This window comes from Dermacentor albipictus, chromosome 1 (genome assembly GCF_038994185.2).
Source record: "Dermacentor albipictus isolate Rhodes 1998 colony chromosome 1, USDA_Dalb.pri_finalv2, whole genome shotgun sequence".
Taxonomy (NCBI): Eukaryota; Metazoa; Arthropoda; class Arachnida; order Ixodida; family Ixodidae; genus Dermacentor; species Dermacentor albipictus.
Window position 1 is genome coordinate 56,945,098 of NC_091821.1, and position 20,558 is coordinate 56,965,655.

Consider the following 20,558-nt stretch of genomic DNA (forward strand, 5'->3'; position numbering starts at 1 on the left):
GCACATAAATGGAACTTCTACCGCTAGATGTATATGTTAGGCGGTGACTTAGTTCACCAAGATTTTATTCTACTGCCCTATTCCCAAAAGTGGGTATATGACCTTAGTTTTGCATTTAAAATTAGCCTTGCAATTATTATTGCGTTCTTTTTTTTTGTACGGAGAACTAAGAGCCGTGTTCTTGACACAGAATCCCGGTAGAGTCTTTGGTGGTGCCCTGCCGAAAGGGTTTCCGGTGAGGGGTACGGCGGAGATCGGCCAATCGGAAACAACGTCAATGCGCGTGGAGGAAATATATCAAAAGTTTGGCAGAAAGATGGGGGGATGTTGTTCCCGTCGATGCCGGTTGCGTCAAGAAGAGATGTTATTTACCGCATAGCTGGCTGGTGTACATTGATTGGTGTTGTTCAAATGGCCTGTAATACAGCTGTTGGTTATTGCAGGTAGCTCTCATTGTGAATGCAGTCTAATCGAATTATGAAGTTTAAGGTTTGACGGAAGCCCGTCTGGTAGGCATGGAACAGGGTGAAACGTGTAGACAGAACCCGTGGCACTACGCCGACCAAAATAAGTTTGAAAGAAAAGGCTCTTAGGCTCGCACACGGGAGCCTTAGGCACAGGTAAAAGAAACAAATGTGCTTGAATAGTTCGCTTAATTAGGCTTGAACAGGTGACGTAGGCAGCGCGTGTACGCTGACGGCAGAATGCCATCGCCCCTGTGTAGAGTGTGCGGTGTAGTATGAATCACGAACGACTGAAAATAACGACGTTGACATATCCATTTTTCTCTGGCGTGGACACGTGCCTTCCCCCAGTCGATAGCGTGCCTACTGAAGTGGCATGCTCAGCCGAAGCACTAGATTTTACATGTTCTTTACTCACGTCACAATTGTGCTGTTGAAGATGCCTTGCTAATCGAATTATAGATATGAATTGTGCATGCAGCATATATATAACATATAATGCAGCATAAGTAATGCATAGAACACGCCATCCCCGAAGACCGGGTAATTGCGGGTGTGACCATGGTCCGTGTGGTCGCTAACGACTCTACAGTTTCAAAACTAGCGACAGATCAGAACACGCGTAAGTAACCCACGCATCGGCACACAAGAACGCGGGATGGTACAAAAACATTTGGGAGTCTTCGGCAATGCAATAGGTTCAGAGCACTTTACTGCAGTCCTGCAATACACACTCTTCGTAGAGTATATTTCTGTCCTATACAGCGTTCACACACAGGCATAAAATGAGGCACAGCCGAACTAATAACTATGTTAGGATGGATAGTTGGGAGTGTTGGTTAAGCATGGTCTGAAGTGAGGGTGCGACAACGACGGTGAACGATGAGGGCACACACACACACCCGGGGCGCCCTGTGTATGTGTGGTCCCTCTTCGTCCACCATCGTTGTCGCGCCTTCACTTCAGATAACTATGTAGACGTATAAATGAACAGTACAGCACAGAACGCTGTACTCTCTAAAACATTTGGCTGAGTGATTGGTGGCGCCTACAGCATATATATATAATAAAACTACGTGACAGGAAACATTTCGCATTTTGTAAGAATTCACAGTTTCTTCATGTGTCGAGGCCTAGAATTTCGACTGTCATACTCGACGCCCAGCGCAGCGGTTCTGCATATCTGTGTTAAACGGCACAAGCGTCTCATCCCACAGCCTCCGCCTCGGGACACGCGATGATTGAAATTATAAGCCGGCACTTCTCATCTACCACGCACTATTTCAAGGTGCACCGCGTTACGTCGTTTCTGCCCGCGCATGCTGTACAACAAACTACTTGGTCGATCTACAAATCCCACCGACCTTACATTTGCGTCACGCTAGTAGGTTGGAATTTTAAGATCACCGAAAAGGCATCGATGAACAACTTCACCATAACGAACAGCATCATCATCGCCGAGCAGGTAAGAAAAACACACGCGCACCGGCGATCATACCGCAGCTTCTTCAACTGGAGGGAGCACCGGTAATACCATCCGCCCCAAGCGCTGGAGGGCCTCCGCCTCCTAGACGACTGTCCTTGTGCCACGTGTATCCATCCGCTGTCAAGCTCGGATAACCAGTCCCGCTGTAACTGGTCAATGTTACCCGAGTGACTGGCGTCGCGTCTTCTTCAGTGAAAGGCGCCTCAGCGTTGATCGCGAGCACTGCTTCCCGGTGCGAAGGCGGTAGCGAAATTGCTGGTGGTGGTCTCACCATGCAGAAGTTCTCCGAGGGGATCTTTTGGTCGATCCCGATGACCTGGCCACCGGCTTTTTGATCACTTCCGTCGCTCGAGGGCGCGACACCATGTCCTCGTAGTGCGCTCATCGCTATCACACCGCAGAGCTCCGACATGGATACTAGCGAGGACGAAAAGGCAGACTTCGGAAGCGTAGCTGGACTTGGATTGACGGGAGCCGGCCCTTCGGTGCGCCAAACGCAACAGTCGCGGCAGATGTGATAGCGCTTCACTGGACAGCGCACGTCGCGGCAATGCGAGTTATGTGTCTGTGGCACGATACATACATATCGGCCAAGGCGGACTACATTTATGGCCTTATCTGGCACCAGAGAATGGGCGGAAGTGCGTCCCAGTAACAACGCGTAACGTTCTTTGTTCTTAGTCATTCTTAGTGCGCACTGCAGATGTTCTCGGATAGCACGGCTAACATATGCTGACTGGTACTGATTGTCCGAGCTTGAACAAAACCTATGTTAGCTTGTACGCATATATGCCACGCAACTGCGAATCGCATCACGTGCGCTGGTTTACACTTGGCTTCACGCAGACACAGTAACCAGTAAAGCCCTCACTTTCTTTTGTGAAGTGTGAAGGGCCGTCCCGCACTCGTCGCCCAAAGGTGCACGAGGCCGTTGGAAACGAGCAACAATGAGTAAAACGTAAAGCGGTTCACAGCTGGTGAAAGTCCTGCAAATACTCATCCGCCTTATATACAGGGTGCCTTTTTTCCTTTTTTTTTAGGCCAAACCTTTTATAAAATGGTCATAAATTGCAAAAGTGGCGCTCTTGCAGAGGAGTTTGTCAGCGAGACAACCTACTTTGTCGCTAATAACGTGATCTTCAGAACATTAATTAACAAGCATTTCTTCATTACCTTTTTTGACACTTTCCGGCCAGTTGCTGATATCGTAAACTTGGAGGCAGATACATTTTATTCAACCCCTACTTATTAAAAAGTCTTGAAAACCGCACCTCATTCGAAATATCCAACATCCACTTTCAACGTTCAATGTAGATAATATCGAAACTGAGTGCGCCAGGAATGCAGAAAAGGCTGTCTCACTATTATATCACATGGAAACGCCGCGTGAAAATAAGCGCGACGAAATTGAACCATAGAGTAACGTGGTAAACGACAAGAGCGGACACTCGAGCCGTTTCGCGGCCGAGCTATGCAGCTTCGCTGATTCCGCTAGGTGGTGAGCACATCAAGAAAAATGCGGCTGTGGCTGTGGCTGTGGCTAGCAGCTTGACAGGCAGCACGAGCACTGGGCACGGCCCACCATGTGCGAAGCCTAGTCAGGCTCTTTCTGTAAAATGCACCTAAGCAGCGTTGTTGGACTCTTCTGCCAGCGTCTGCTTCGTCGCCGTTTCATGTTAAGGCCACAGCAAGTTCTTTTGCGCGTTGTTAACGACTTATTAGACAGTTTTAGTTACACGCACGTAGAGGCTTCGCGTGCGTAGAGCTTCTACATGTGAGCAGTGCGCATCCGTAGAACGTAGCGGGCGCGCGCGCGTCTCCGGACGTACGTGAGATTCAATTCTTTGCGCGCGTTTCTTGCGCACGTAGGCAGCTTCGCGCGGTAGTTCCGCGAGATCACGAACAAGCAATAGCGGGCCGCGCACGCGCAGACGGCTTGCATCGAAACACGGCGACAGGATTGAATTGGCTACCGCCGTGTTCACATTTCCCAATAGATGGAGCTACTGGGTCCCTTTTGGCGTGCGTCGCGTACATGTAGCTAAAAGCGTTTCAGATGGCGTGCACGTGAGGTACGTAGGCTTTTCACGTTTGCGTACGTGAAGCCTTTACGTACGTGTAACTAAAACTGTCTATTGTCTTCGCATTTCGTTTTGGCACGGTTAGCCGCATAAACGAGTGACGGCAGCCTTGAAGCCATGAACCGCTGCGGCCCATTTGCTACAGAGACTTTCATTTCGTATTCTTTTTTTTTTATGCGCAGCAGTGAGCGGTGACGCTAGCGATAACAGCGATGCGGCAGCGTCCGAGCTGCGAGGCACGTTCGATACAATGATGAAGTTAAAAAATAATATAAATAGTTCGTTAAGAAATGCGGCCTATGAACACATGCCGTTCGGGGCACAGAGCATTTTGCTACGCGCAGCGACTGCTGAAAAAGTATGGTGCTCTACTTTTGTAAATGTAGCCTTTTATAAAGCGGTACACGTGCAATATTTGCAATATTGCAATAATGCGTTCTCTCTCAACCTCTGCAGCAGGCTATGTGCATCGAGCCTTGTTAGCTGTTCTGCATTGGGCTGAAGATACGTGTTTTCTTGTTCGAATTGTGTGAGGAATCGTTACGGTAGAAAGTTCCTTGATTCTTATCATTTATAACAGTGTTTCCTTAACCAAAAGAATACGCATTACATGAAGGAACGCAGCATCTCCATTACAAAGCTTTGCAGGCTCCAGTGTTCCTTATACGAAGGAACGTAGCGTCTACATACAATAGCTTTGAAGCCTCTAGTATTTCTTACCTTCTGGCTGTTATTCTACGTATTGCAGGAATCTCCACCATTTCCTCAAAATACACTGTGCAGCCAAAGGACATCATGCACACTCAAGGGCGAAATTCCAAGTATCAGAAGACGATTTCAAGGCTTCGAAGACAGCAGGTGAAGACCCCCAACACGAAGTGCTTAATTGCAGCTGTTTAATGACGGACATACTGGCTTACACATTAGAGATGAGGATGTTCGTGCGTGCTCAATTATTTTTACAGCCATCTTATTTCTGCATGCTACCATTCACATAATTTTGCTGCCCTAATTTCACCCTCCTCCGCAGGAGTACACGAAAAAACGTCATATTTTTTTTTCCTTCTAAAACAATCCAATTTTAAGCAAATTAATTGCTGTCGTATATTTGCAGTTTTTTTTCATTACCTGGATAGTTGCAACACATATTCTATGTGTTTTGCTTGTGCAAAGTTATTGCCATCTCGACATTAATTTCCGACTATTCTCCATTACACCGGTGTCACACGACCACTTTCGATCGCGACTAAGTCCGATCCGGATTGAAATTCTCGACTGCTATTGGCTCCATCACGCAGCTTGCGCAATAGAACCAATCGCGACCCAGAAATTCAATGCGGATTGGGCTTGATCGCGTTTAAAAGTGCACCGTGGGACAGCCGGATTACTTCCATTTCGCTGCTTCTTCCCGTTTTCATGTATCTGCCTCTTAAAATCTTGCTGCAATAAATTGCTGTCTGCTATTTTCGTGTTCTTGACTGTGCAACAAATTTATTTATATTTAAGGATATGGCACATTTATTTACGATGCACCTTTTGGGGCGAGTTACTAGACGTACAATATCATAGGCGAAAAAGTTCTGCTTCCTCAACAGTTGGCACGATTGTTGCGCTAAGTTACAGCTTGAAACAGCAAATATGAAAATAAATGAAACTAACATGAGTGAAACACCTTGGCGCGCTCATCGTCACAACATATAAACAGCGGCACAAGCACCTGAATGAAATAACTCGATTTCAGCAACAGTATGGGGCACACAATAAAATACAATAAATGAAACTGAAAATAGGGCCTCTGAGATTCGCGCGCATGCGCGGCCATCTTGGAGGCTGGTGCGTTTCGCCGATTCCCCTAGGTGCGATCAGAGCCAAAGTCAGCCGCAGGCGCCTATGGTGTGTCCACCCTGTACGGTTACTATGTTACTCTATGGTTGAACGTCGTGGCTGGTAGCCTGGAACGGCGCGTTTCGCCGGGCAAGCATCAGCCGCGACGTGCCGCATCTTTTATTTCCGCGACATGCCATCCTTCCAACTTCATGGCGCACTTCGTCGCGGAACATGCAGTGAACTGCGATGTAGAAAATAAGAGAAGACAAAACAATCAATATAACTTGTATTTCTAGAATGCTCGGACCAGTGGCTATGGTGTTGGGCTGCTGAGAACGGAGGTCGCGGGATCGAATCCCGGCCACGGCGGCTGCATTTCGATGGGGGCGAAACGCGAAAACACCCGCTTACTTAGATTTAGGTGCACGTTGAAGAACCCCAGGTGGTCGGAATTTCCGGAGTCTTCCACTACGGCGTGCCTCATAATCAGAAAGTGGTTTTGGTACGTAAAACCCCATAATTTAGAGTGCTCGGATCCTGTTTTCTTTCACTAGGATATCCTTCAAGGACATCACTCCACGCCCTATCCGGGTAAACTTAATTTGAATGCGTTCAGTATACATGCAGGGTGTTTAGCGAACTCTTTCAAAAATCTTTAAAAATTGTCTGGGGCAGATATCACAATTCTAGTTCATGAGATGATCTACTCGAAGCGCCGGACAATACTTGCACAAGAAATTGAGATGCAAAATCGACTAATTAATAAAAACTCACTAATTACTTTTTGACTAATTACTTAATGGCCGATATAGCATATATATATATATATATATATATATATATATATATATATATATATATATACACACACACACACGTCACGATTACCGTAGCCGCCCAGAACCACCTGAACGGATAGTTGCGATCAGGAAGTTTTTGGTCAGTTTTTATTGGTTCTGTGTTTGGGCGGCATGCGTACATAATCAGCCAATAACTAAAGTGTGTGTGGCCTATAGGTACATCGGGCTACTACGCTGGGGGCACTCGACTTCAAAACACACTCTAAGAGACGTAATGTCCTTTTTCTGTAGCGCGAAGGCTGCGAACTACAGCGACATTGAAGTTTCTGCAATGAAGTTTCTGCATTAGTATACAGGGCCACCGTCGGGCAAGCATCAGCCGCGACTTGCCTTATCGCAATCACGTAAACACTCACCACCTCTCCTATCATCATCATAACCCATCCCAGTGCTTTCACTCACCTTCCCTCTTCCTCAGTGCAGAGTAGCAGACTAGAGCGCACTTGCTTAGGTCGACCTCTGTGCCTTACCTATCAATAAGATCTATGTAGAGCGAAACATTAACGTGGTCTAAGCAATGTGTTGCACACAGTGGTTCAAATGAGACAAATGACAAAAAAGCTTCTTTTGATGGGAGCACAACTGGAACAGGTCCTCGGGCGTACATGAATTTAAGATTACACTGATCATGTGTCTATTTGCATAACATTTATTTGTAACGCCGCAAAAAAGCTTCGCGTAGCAATGATTCCTACCAGTGGGTTGTTGGGCCGCAATATTTCTTTTTGGAGTGAAAGCCTGTGATAACCTATTACCATGTGCAAGTTTCCTTGTCACCTGTCGCCACGCCTCTGCTTGTGCATCCGCAAGTGATTTCCTTCTCTAAAGCACCAGAGCGTAGCAGTTATGCCCCAACCACTGGCACGCGCTGGAAAGCTTCGGCGCGCGCCGAAGGGTCAAATGCGTCAACGCGTCGGTCGCAACCGCGCTGAAGCGGAACGTCGCGCAGCGATTATGCCTTCTGCCGATGCTTGAAGTTTGGCGACTCGCGGCGACGCTGCGCCGGCGTGCACCAATGAGAGGCTGCGACGAGTCGCAGGCGTCAACCAATCGGAGGCTGCGGAGACTCCGCTACTAGGCCTGACATGGCCGCCCGTACCTGCCCGTACGAAGGCGACGGCACCAACGATCGTCCGAGTTCCTTGGGCGTACGACGCGCGTGACAGTGTTCCTGAAAAACAGTGTTGTAATAGTATGCCGACGACGACACGACCGACGACCGTGGCTTGTTGCAGCGCGACGTGGATCCGAAGCGACTTCGAACGGCGCCGACTAATCCAACCTGCCCACTGGGTTCCGCCGGGCTCAGTGCGATCGTCTGCTAAAACAGCGAACCGAATCACGATTACCGCAACGTCCGTGCTTGTTGTGTGTGCATTTTGTTGTGCTCAAAACGAATGGAAACATGTTTACGAGTTCCGAAGTCTGGATAATCAGCACTCGCCTATCGCCGATGTTGTTTACGTTACGCGTAGGCCTAGCGGGTCCATCGAGTTCGTAACTGGCGAGTGAACGAACTCACCTGAGAAACTCTGTCGAAGGAAATGAATTTTCAGATCCGTTTGGTGCTGCAGTGATTTAAAATATGGCACTCTTGACTTCGTGTGACCTGTGATGTGGTGAATGAACCGTGTGGAAGTTGGGTTGGTCAACCGCGGCGTGTTTCGTGTGGTGTCGGTTTACTCAAGTTTAACGGGCAAGCTCTGCGCTGTTTCCAGTGGTAAAGATAACTTCCGCCGAACTATTGGAAGTACTTACATAATCAGCCGTGCCGCCTGTTTCAGCTGACACTGCGCTCTTCTATTCGGCATGTGAATCCAGTTCAGTACAAGTTCACTGTACTCATTCACTAACTTCTTTCTAGTGCGTCCGTCTTTTGGGCTAGTTGGGCATAAATCGCTCGTGTAGCAATCAAGAACACTGACGCACTGAAGCATACGTGAAAACACAGTCATGTTTGAGTCAGTGTGTCGTTATAGTTGAGCACTGCAAAAAGAAATTATCTGTTTGCAACATGTGCCCTATGTGCAGTGCATAGCAGGACCTGCATCATGCAAGACCTATGCATGTAGCAGCGTATATCACGATTGCTTCGATGCCCGCTTCAGAATCAGCAAGTACTGAGTCAATGAAACTGTAATTGATTTTTTATCTCACTTTTTGCTTACGGAAAGTGTAGATAGTGTGAGTGCATTGTGGGGAAGGTGAAAAGGTGTCAGTGTTTTGTGCAGTCAGTATGCTTAAACTGCTGGAATCCCTTCAGCCTCTACTAAAATGTTTCCTGCTGCGATACTATAGATTGTAGTCAGGACAAAGATCTACTCAAAACCAAGTTACTAATGCATCTGCGCAGAATGTGTTTGATTAACAAGTTAACGCTTCCACAACAACAATATGCCGATGCACCAGCATGTGTGCTTACAATAAATACATTCCGTAAAGGTGAACGACTGGGCCTACAATATCAAACTTTGTAGTAGCACCGTAAAAAGTGCTGCCATGCATATCAGCCACAACGAAACTGCTGCACGTCCAACCTTCTTCCTTGGAGGCACTTCTATAAAGACTGTTCGGGCCCTTCCCATTCTGGGTGTAGCATTTAGCTGTTCTCTCAACTTTTCCGCTTATGTCACCAGCACCAGCACTTTCTTGGGTTTGTGTCCCGTGTCTCCCTTCCCTGATGACCTAAGGTTTTCCGAGCACTCTACACTTCTATCATTCTGTCACGACTTGAGTACTGCTCATCAGTATAGTTTCCGTACCAAACTCGCGACGCTAACAAACTTAAGCTTGTTCAGCGCCGGACAATAGGCACCCTTTACTCCTGTCTTTTCGGTTGTCACAAGCTCATGCCAGCCTTCGAGGATTGCCTCAAACCCCCCAAGTAGCACACCCTGCAATACCAACGCAACATTGCACTAGTCTATACTGCAGGGTGTTTGATGTCTCTCTGGACAGCACTAATCTTTCTTCAGTTCGTCTGAACAAGTGGTCAGCACAGCCCGAGCCCTCATCACGCCTCTATGGCCCGACACCACAACTCCATGATTATATCTGGCATGCAGAGCTTTCTCTCCACCCCCCTGGCGATTTGGATTCTCCTTCCTTGGAACCAGACTTCATTGGCACTCCTGTGTGTTGTGCACCTGTCAAATGTGTGCGTGTGTGCCGTGCTGTGTTATTGAGCAAGTGTGTGTGCACATGGAGGGGAAGGAAGTCTCTTCTGCATCCTGCAAATTCCTGCTTTAGATGGCTGGTTATCAGATGCTCTAACATACAGGCATCAGCCTTCTTTTTAGTCTAGTGTGCCAAGTTACCACTAAGATTATTATTATTATTATTATTATTATTATTATTATTATTAGAATCATCACTTTGACCAGATTGATTGTGTTGAAGCCAGCGTGACACATAATTCAAAATATTTCTGGGGCTTTGTGGGCTCTCTCTTCTAAAAGGAGTGCCAAAGATGTACGTCTTCATGAAAATAGTGGTGAACACTGCTGATGCCTTTGCAGAACATTTCTGTTTGCTATATGGTGTGAAATATGCTTCAAGTAACCTTCCTTTTCAGTCTGGCGCAGTGTATGCTAACAGTCAATGAAAACCTCGTTTCCAAGTATATGAAGTGCCTTAAACTTTGCCTTAAACTTTCCCTTTCTTGTGGTGTTGATGGTATTTCCTCCACAGAGCTTAACCCTTTGAGACACCGTCTACACAATTGGGCACAGCAGGAGCGTGCATCAATAGCATAAGCACTGATGAAAGTAATGGTATTTAAAATGTGTTTCATACATTTGAAACACTTATTATTGGAACTGTACTGCAATTTTGAATAATGTGCAGAATGTTTTAACAAAATGAGTGGGAAGGTAGACGGCTGGGTGTTGTTACTCTGTGTCAGTATGTTGTATGTAGCGGGTTCACTTCTTTCATTGTTTTTTACAATGTCGTGCACCAGGCATAATTGTCAAGTGGCTGGATAAGTGCTTTTCAAGCTTTTCAAAACACGAAATAGTACATGTTTTCATATTTTGTGTTCCTGTAGTGAGTTTTCGCATGGAGTCGAAATTTTGTAAACTTGACAAAACTCGCTAAACAATTGAAAATTCTTAACATTTGCTGCAGCTGTACACTTTCTACGATTCTGAGGATGCAAGAGATGTGGTGAAAGCAACTTTTCAATCAATGGGATAAAGCGGTGTCTGAAAGGGTTAAGACGTATGGAAGCATACTTGTTCCTCGTTCTCACAAGCATCTTCAATAGTTCCCTAAAGTCTAGTACCTTTTCTAGCACTCGAAAGGTAGCATGAACATTGCCCATGCAAAAATCAGGTGCTAGATGTGCAGTTACTAACTGCCGACCTATATCTATCCTCTTCAGTGCGTCAGGTGTTTGAATCTATATGGGATTCCTCGCTTTCTGTTAGTGCTAAGAGCATTTTAATAAATGAACAGCATGACTTTGTGTGCCAACATTTCAGACTGTCAACAGTGTTCACCTCTGCATCGACTTCCAAAAAGACATTTTTTCACTCTCAAACTGGTGCAGAAGCAATAAGTACTCTTAAATGCTTCCAACACTATGGCATTAAGTTATATGCACAAAACGCACCATGTGAAATTTTGATACACCCTACGTGATGCTCCACTTCTTAGGGTCGATGAAATGAAAGATCTTGGTGTGTACTTCGACAAAATGCTAAGCTTCTCTTCACATAGATAATTACACAAGATGCCCTTCACGCTCTTGGAATTGCATGATTTCCACTCACCTGTTGTGTTTCTGAAATTCTGCTGTGTGCCTCCAACTACTAGAGTATGCTTCTGTAGGAGGGGGGTGCAATGAGCAAATCTAATTCTGACCTCATTGAACGCATCCAGAATAAATTGATATCTATCTTAAAGCACACTTTTGCCATTCTAGCGACCACAGTTCAGCCTTCTCAAGTATACTTCAACTCGCACCTCTAGATTCAAGTCTTAATAAATCACACCTTTTGTTCCTGTATAAGGTGGTCCATGACATTATACATTCCTTAAAGCTTCTTGATCATGTGCATTTGTTTGTGCCGCAACAGTATACCAGGTAGCATTCCACATTCGTTGCCTGGGCTTGTTACAAGATTGTGCTAATAAGACTCGACTCCAAAACATACTTCAGAGTTCATTTCCTGTGTTTTGTGTATCTGTAGATAATCATGTAGGGTTAACTCCCTTTTACTTTTTCGCGTTTCCTTTTTTTCCTATTTGTTTCTCTATCTTCCATTTTTTTGTCTACTACATTCATGTTTTCTGTACATTTTGTCTCACACAGTGCTCGTTAAGTGCACCTGTACAAAGGCTCTCTAGCTGTCCCTGGGCACTACAATAAAAATTTGAATGATTGATTATTATCGTAGTATAAATTTGTGCTGTTTAAGTATGTACTAGTATACTATTTCAGTGCAGTAGCTTTTGTGCAATTAAAAAAAGGGCACGAATTAAGAAGAGAGAGAGAAAATGATAAATGAAAGGTAGGGAGGTTAACCAGGACTGAGCCCGTTTGGCTACCCTACACTGGGGAAAGGGAAAGGAGGACGGAAAGATTAAAAGAAAAGAAAGTCCACTGGGGATATCAGTCGGTCACTCAGTTTGGATCACAGACGCTGACTCAATCCGATATCTTGCAAATATCGCAGCACCGCTTTTGTGGCCTTTTGTAGCTGCGACATGCGAGGGCATGGTCCCAAGATCTAGTTCAAGGTGAACGGCTTTCCATCTAGCTGATTGAGAGCTGTGCAGAGGTCTTGCCTTTCATCTTCAAAAGATGGGCAGTAGCACAGTAGGTGTTCTATGGTTTCCTCGACACCGCAGGCATTGCACTCGGCGCTATCACCCATTCCAATCAAAAATGCATAGGCATTAGTGAATGCGACGCCCAAGCGTAAGCGGCACAGCACTGTTTCCTCATTTTGCGGAAGACCTGGTAACAGCCGCAGTTGCATAAAGGGATCGTGGGAATGCAATCGATGTTGAGTGAATTCAGGTGTGTGCCACTTTTCCAATGTCAAAAGAGTGCGCTAGCTTGCCTAAGTGTTGGGCTGCGTCGGTCCACGATAAAGGTATAGAAATAAGGGTTGCTCCTTCGTGGGCTTTCCTAGCAGCTTCGTCAGCGAGGTCGTTGCCGGAGATACTGCAATGACCAGGCAGCCACTGAAACACGACGTCGTGTCCTTTCATGATCATGTGATGGCGCATTTCTCGTATCTTCGACACGAGTTGTTCACATGACCCGCGACGAAGAGATGACAGAAGACATTGTAAGGCCGCCTTTGAATCGCACAATATTGCCCACCGATTAGCCGGTTGGTTATTAATATAATCAACGGCACCTCGGAGGGCAACAAGCTCCGAACCGGTCGATGTTGTCAAGTAAGAAATCTTGTATTGGATGCTTAGTGATCGTGATGGTATAACCACTGTGCTGGTGGAGCTGGTCTGAGTAGAAGAACCATCCGGATATATGTGGACTCAATCAAAGTAGAAAATGTGCAAACAATCCAGAGCTGCTTGCTTCAAGGCCAAGGTAGGCAGGACGGTCTTCTTTCTTATCCCTGGAACCGTAAGACGCACTTGAGGTTGTTTTAAACACCACAAAGCTGAGGTTGAACATGCTGAGGGTGTGAAGCCCGATGGTAAGGAGGCACGATGGATGCTGACCTTGTTGGAGAAAGACGCCTGTGGTCGTCGTTCTGGCATGAATTAAGAAAGTGCAATAATATGCTATGTGCCTGATCATATGCATTGTGCTATTAATTTCTTCTGAGTTTTAATAATGGCTGGCTACTGTATGTAGTGTTGTGCAATAAAATAATATGCCACAGCAATTATTGCGTGCCTTGCAGAACAAATTGAATATATATTTCTCAGTCAAAACATCATGGCAGGCTGAAAACAATAAACTGCAATTTTTCTTTTTGTGGTGACGAAGTGTGTAAATTGTGAAAATAACCTGTTTATATATTTCTGATACTATGCAAATGAGCTGCTCCCATACATTCGAATAAGTGCTTCAATAGTATGGCTTGGCAAAGGGCAACGAAAGACTCCTATCAAAACCCTCTAATTCTCAAGCTTGTATTATCTGACGGTATGTCATTTCATTAATGTAAAGAAAGGCAAACTTGATATGTGGAAACCAGTTACAATATAACATGGCCCTTGCACTGTGAAAATGTTTTGTAGCAATACACTCAACGTGAAGGCCTCCGGATGCGGTGTTGATGCATCAAAACAACCTAGAATAATGGAGGTGCTCCATGGGCTAGATTTGGCATAATCAAGAATTGGGGGGAGACAAGATGCGAATTACATACATTTTAGCTATTCTAGTTTTTTTTTTGTGAGTGCTACAGGTGTTTCAATTTCGCTTTGCTGATTTTCTCAGAACCCACTTTTTCACGTTTCTCTCGTGCACCAACAAGCATAATTATATTGACACGGATGCTTTATCTGTATCCGGTTACCGTATTTCACCGGCTAAAAAATGTTAAACGTTATCGCTCGGTGCAGGATGCGCCTGAGCGTATCGCAAGTTTCGCGAATGCTATCGATGGTTCTGTCTGTTGTCGACGAACATTGCTAATCTGATTGCATACGCGACACGAATTGTGTTGTAGTTTCTGGAAGGCGCGCGGGCACCAGCGAATAGGCTGTAACTTTCGACGACTGACGTATGCAAACCGACGCGCTTGACCCGCGGATGAGATTTTCTACGATTGCCGACATTGCTCGCCGCTATCGTTGCGATTGAGCCGGCATTATTTATTTACCGTCACTACTACGTGGCAATATTTCCAACACAGATTTTTTTCAGTTATACATTGCACGCCTAATTCTTATATAGTTGGCTGTGCAATAAGCTACCAAAAAATGAAATGGTACAACAGTTTTTGATATATGGCATCGTCGTGCAGGTGTTTGCAAAGCGATCTTGCAGACAGACGACGCGCGTGCGCTGATGTCGATATTTTGTACACTATTGTTACTTCAAAAATAAAAACAAACTTGCGGCAGGTGTATATTCATTATTCAAACGTGTTTTTTATATCTAAAAGCACATACAGATCACTAACTTATTGTTTCAAGCTTAGTTTACAGCAGGCTGTTTTAGGCCGAACTTTGACGGATGAAGACGGAATAGTCCAGCAACAGTACGCGGCAGCCGAGGAGCGAGCTTCGGCGCGCGTCTCCAGTGGTTGCGCGCCCTTTCCCTCCAGCCGAAGCGAAGCGACGCGTTCGCTTGCCAGCGCGCGCCGAAGCTTTCGGCGCGTGCCAGTGGTTGGGGCATTACACGCTCTTACATGCAAAACCCTGCTGAGCAAACTCGGCAATAAGCCAGCCGAAAGACGCGAAATGCCTCATGAAGGCAGAAAAAATATTCGATTTAAGATGCAGCTTCGCAGGGCTGGAAACAAACATTATGCGTCGCTATACCACAGACATTTGAAGAAACAGACAATGAAGCCAGAGAGCGAAGTTGACTGTTATGTTGAAATGTATAAATAACAAGCTAAAGGGAAATGAAAATGGACAAAAAGATCACTTGCCACATATGTGAGCCGAACACTTCCCTTTCTTCTAGCCTTATCGCACAAATAGAACATTTAAACGCATTATCCGCACAGTTTATTTGCGACTCGTGCAGGGTCCACGCAAATACGTAAAATCAGTTAAACCTACACTAGATGCCACTAAAAAAAAGCCCTGTACAGCACCTAGCACTCGTGCTATGAAAAACGTACTGTCAGCACGTAGGCCAACAGTGTAAAAAAAAAAGCAACGTGAAATTTCAAAAAAAGAAAAGAACTTTCATTCCACATTTATTAAAGTCACGCTCGATAACTCCAGGCTCCTGCTCCCAACAGTAAAATAGTTTTCTAGCGTTGCCGTGAATTCGGTGCCTACGAGGGTGAAGTTCGACCAGCGCACTCTAAAAACATGCTCGGCCCAGTTCAGCCGCCGGGCTGTAGCTATCGCCAATGTAGCCATTCCTGTGCATTCTGGTCATGTCGTGTACGTAGCCAAGCCGCGGGCTGCAATAAATACGGCCGCCGCTGATTGCTGCTCAGCCTCTATATAATTGGTATCCAGAACGTGCCGGGACAACTTTAGCCTCGTGATCACATTTAATACGCTGGCAGTGTCTTGTACCTTCCATTATACTGTCATTATACGTTTTATGAAACAAACGAAACAGATGTGCCAATCTCTTCCCCACCGCCTCCCTTATTCCTTGTGTTGAATACTAAGAGGTCGACTGACCGTACTCAAGGCTTAGAGCTAGCGCAATGCTTTTGCATCGACGCTTTAAACGTAACATATTCCTGTCACACTACACGACCCCGTCGCAGGCAAGTGATAACTGAATTGCCCACCAGCGTGCCTGTCATGCAATGTTCGATCAGTTCCATAGATACACTATGCGTCCAACAGCGTCAACTTATTCTTGCACGTTCTCTAACACGCACTTGGTCATGATACATATATTTAACTCACGCACTCGCCTTACTGGTAGGTTGCTTTCGTATGAACACTGCCAAAAATGTGGACTTATATTTGCATCGCAAACACACTTATTGCCAATGCCACTGCGATAGGAACAAACGCCCACGGAATACGACACCGCAGAGTCATCCACTGGAGGCAGCATCGGTGACACCAACCGCCCGAAGAGCTCGAGGGTTTCCGCATCCGTGACACTTGTTTGTACGCGTCGTGACTGGCGAATGTGACCGAGGTGACTGACGGCGCGCGTCGCATCCTTTGCAGCGAGAGGCTCCTAGGTGTTGACAGCGAGCACCGCCTCACGGTGCGTGAGCGCTGGCCTATCTGCTGGTTGCGTTGCCATAACACAAAATTTCTCCGAGGGTCTCCTCTTCGACACTTGGCCACCGTTTTGGTGACCGCTTTCGCAGCTCGACCGTTCAACAACGTTTCCTCACAATGGGTGGATCCCAACTACGCCGCACGGCTCAACCATGGATGCCCGGAAGGATGAAAAGAGACTTCGAAAGATTAGCACAACTTGCATTCAAGAAATTTGGCTCTTCAGTGCGCCTTTGCGGGAACACGCGTGGAACAGAGCGCAGTAGCTGCGACAAATGTGAAACTTTTCTGGCGTTGTGCATACCGCGCAATCTGCTGTGCGTTGAAAAACTTTGTAAGGCAAGTGATAATGTGGCTGTGACAAATAAATCAATTATTTAAATAATTAATGCATAACTAACCCAGTAATCGATTATTGCATCAATCAATCGCATGAAACGAAGTCTAACGAGGATGGAAAATACGGAGCGTACAAGGAAACAACATTTTCACAAATGAGCTGAAACCTTGGTTGTGGGGAAGCTCTCCCTCACCTGAACATACCCCTTGCGTACCTTGGGTTACTTCAGGTGCTTCGCAGGTGCGAACCCGTCGGTCACAGCAGTCAGTGTTCCTTACTCACGGCACGCGAAAACTCCTCACTGAGCTATTCGGGTCGCCAGAATTCAGAAATCCTACACCCCACGAAGGAGCAGAGCACTAAAACATTCGAGGGGGGCGTATCGTGCCAGATGAAATTTTCGAGCTCGTTTATCAACAGTGGCATGAACGCCCTGTACGGAAATAAAAGGCAATAGGCTGTTTTAGCAGAGCGTTTTTGACGATCCGCTCCGCTCAGCGGGCTAGCGGAAGCGCAAGTGCGCATGCGCGTCCCGTTCAGCAGTGAGCGGGCGAGCGGACGGGAGCCCCCTCTCCGCTAGAAAGCTTTCTCAGCGGAGCGCGGCGAGCGCGTCAAGCGGGTCTAGCGAAGCATGGCTGCCCATGGCTGCCCCCAGTGCTGCTGGCCCGTCAGTGAGGTCGTTTGAATCGGGATTTGTAAAGCGCAAACCTAGAGTACACTTTAGGAGACACGAAGATATTCTTCTATTGAGGAGGTTAAGGCCATGAACCCGTTTCAGAACCATGCCATGTGTGCACGTTTGTTTATGCCGGACCACGTTTTAGGTGTACTGAAAGAGCAAAAAACCTTGTCTTGGCTACAACACAGCGTAACGGCTTTGTTATTGTAAGGATTATATATATATATAAGAAATGAAAATGCAATGTATTGCGTGAAATGCCTTCAGACATTTGAGCAATTCCAAATATATTATTTTATTGCGGCAATTCTTACAACTTGAATATTATGTTCATAGCGGTTTTACCTTCTGCGGCAAGGTGGCGCGTCAGGCGAGCACATGCCTTTCGGACGCAGCCGGGCGCTCCGCTAATACTGATTCCAAGGTCGATTCAAATAGGTCGCGAAGCTTCGGGCGAAAAGCGGTTCAGTACAGATTGTCACCGACATCAGCATGGGGGGTTATGGGAGCAGCGATTGAAGCGCGACTATGTTTGGAGGGAACAAACATTGGGAAAGAAAAAAGCATTTTTTAATTCAAACGAGACACAGTTAGGTTCATTCAACGAAAATGAAATTCCTAGTCAATTTTATATATTCGTGACGAGTTAGGAAAATACGAGTTTAATTTGATTACTAGTAATAAATGCATTTCTTTTCAGCGTCCATCGCTACAAGGGGCGTTGATGCCACTATCACTCGCAATGCAATGCACGTCTTGAAATGGGCAGAAAGGCGCACTCGTAAAGTTACCCTGTTGAAATACGCCCCCCTCACAGTTTGTCCTTTTTTGCTTGTCGAAGTTTTTGTGAATTTGGTGACGCGGGTAGCTTAATCGCTTCTTAATCTGTTCAGTCAAAAGTAGTGAGTTACGACCGCCAGATGATTGTGTAGTTGTTTTCGTGCGACTGCGCTGACCGACAGGCTTGGAATCCGGCAATAGGATCAGCACTCTACACCTAAAGCTTTCGTCGGCCTCCAAAGAAAGTATGATCTGTGCAGAGATGCGATTTCGACAACCGTATGGCTGGGCTTTTCCTGCATCGCTTTCCACGCTGAAAGCTCGAAACGCCCATCAAGTCGAATGGCGGGGCATTTGAATATATAGCTCCGAAGGAAAGACAACAAAACAAATTTCGCGCCTTCAAAAACAAAATGACATCACTTCTGCTTTCAACGGACATGGCGTCACAATATTTTTTCTTCGCCGGAAGTGTTCCCACCACATACAGATGGCGCTAAGCCCCATGAACCGCCGATGGACCACCATGTTTTGAACGTATGGGCTCCTATGGAAGCTTCGCTACCAGATATATTTACCTTGCTGATTCTTCGTCCGCCGCTCCGCTGACTGTGAGCGGGTATGCGAGTGCGGAGCGGACCGTCAAAAACGTTCTGCTAAAACACTCTAATAATCGTTTCTTTGTGCAGTGCATCTAAGTCAGCTGATTAAGAGTTACATTTTTGTTTAAATAAAATGTCTGCTATCATATTTATTTTATTTCGGAAGGAATTTTCTCTTAAAAAAGCTTGTCCCCCCCCCCTCCCCCCTCAACTATAGTCGCGGTTAAATCACAACTCTCACTCACAATTGGTTCTGGAGTGCTTTTCATCCAAAGCTTTGCGATATGTTAATTGGTCTTGAATGAAATGCCAGTGGCGGGATATACATCGGCCAAGACGCACTATATTGTTACTTTATCGTACATTAGAGAATGGGCGAAAGTGTGTGCTGATGACAATTTATGTAAATTTTCCTGTTCTCCATATACGTGCAGCAGATGTTCTCAGCTACCACAGTCAACATGCCGTCTGTTACAGATTGTCCGAGCCTGAAAAAAAATACAGGTCAGTTTGTATGCATCCTATGCAATCGCAAATCGCGTCGCACGTGATGGTTTAGTAGACGGCGTGGCAGGTAGGTGTTCATATACTAAAATTAAAATAGAGAGATATGATGAACCTCGTTGCCTTGACAATGGTTTTGTTTTGTGCAAGGATTAAGCTGTAAAGTGCCGTCGCCTTCTTTAGTGAACCATAAGAGAGTGCAATAGAGGTCCGCCTCGCGCTGATCTACAACCCGCAACGCACCAGGTGATCGTAAACTAGCAATGTTGAGGAAAACGTTAAGAGATATTGTCAAGTGCTTAAAACTAGGGGTTAAAATACCAACACCCCTACTCCTTTCTCCCCTACCGTACACATAAACATAAAGTGTCATACTACCAAAGGATTTAATGATCGTAAAGACAGGACGCAATTGTTTCGCGCGCGGGAAACAAAAGAAGCAAGTATCGTGTCACCCTGTTTGTGTGAGTGTTTTTTTTTAATTAACTGTAAGCAATGAGATCTTAGTGCCTATGAGACGGTCCCAGCTGCTCCTCTTTTTGTAATTCATAGATGAACTAAAAAAACAATTCATAGATATTGACGGTGCCTGGATGGCTGGGCCTAGGTATTATTTTCAGTGGTAAATATGGGCTACATTCTATTTTAAGAAAGCCAGAAACTGAACCTGGCAACTTTCAAGAACTTTTACTTAGCCATGAAAGCCCCAAATACGCAAAAGGTCTTCTAAATTCTTCACGTCACACTGACTTAGCGCTGCTGAAGTTTCGGTACGAAATTAAAAATGTGGAACTGTTGTCTGAATTTTCTGTTATTAATCAACCTATTATTGAGAATTCACCAAATAAATATATATTCGAAAGAATAGTTTATCAGTCTAAACTGATCGAGCGTTTATTGTAAGTGTCCATTTTTTCCGATTAATTCGCGATCAAAGAGAGCAAGAGCGCACGATCAAGACAGTTCGCAATGAAGCGAGAGCCAGGGGCTCCGCCATGTTTGGCAAAGCATTCTTTTAGTGTATGTAAACAATACGCAATATAAAGCTCGCTAAATAACGTACGT

The 20,558-nt window shown here is 45.7% G+C and overlaps 1 protein-coding gene across 3 annotated transcripts in view; it reads right to left on the reverse strand.

The window, feature by feature from the left end:
* Nucleotides 1-17,388, reverse strand: part of LOC135899356 (nose resistant to fluoxetine protein 6-like) — a 196,012-nt gene extending 178,624 nt beyond the window's left edge. The window contains exon 1 of one of the 3 annotated variants that reach the window (XM_065428606.1): nucleotides 17,143-17,388. The gene's annotated coding sequence lies outside the window, so the exon portion shown is untranslated. Of the gene's footprint in view, nucleotides 1-17,121 lie in introns of all 3 variants that reach the window. The other 2 variants (XM_065428608.1, XM_065428607.1) reach the window with 2 other exon arrangements.
* Between the last annotated feature and the right edge of the window lie 3,170 nt (nucleotides 17,389-20,558).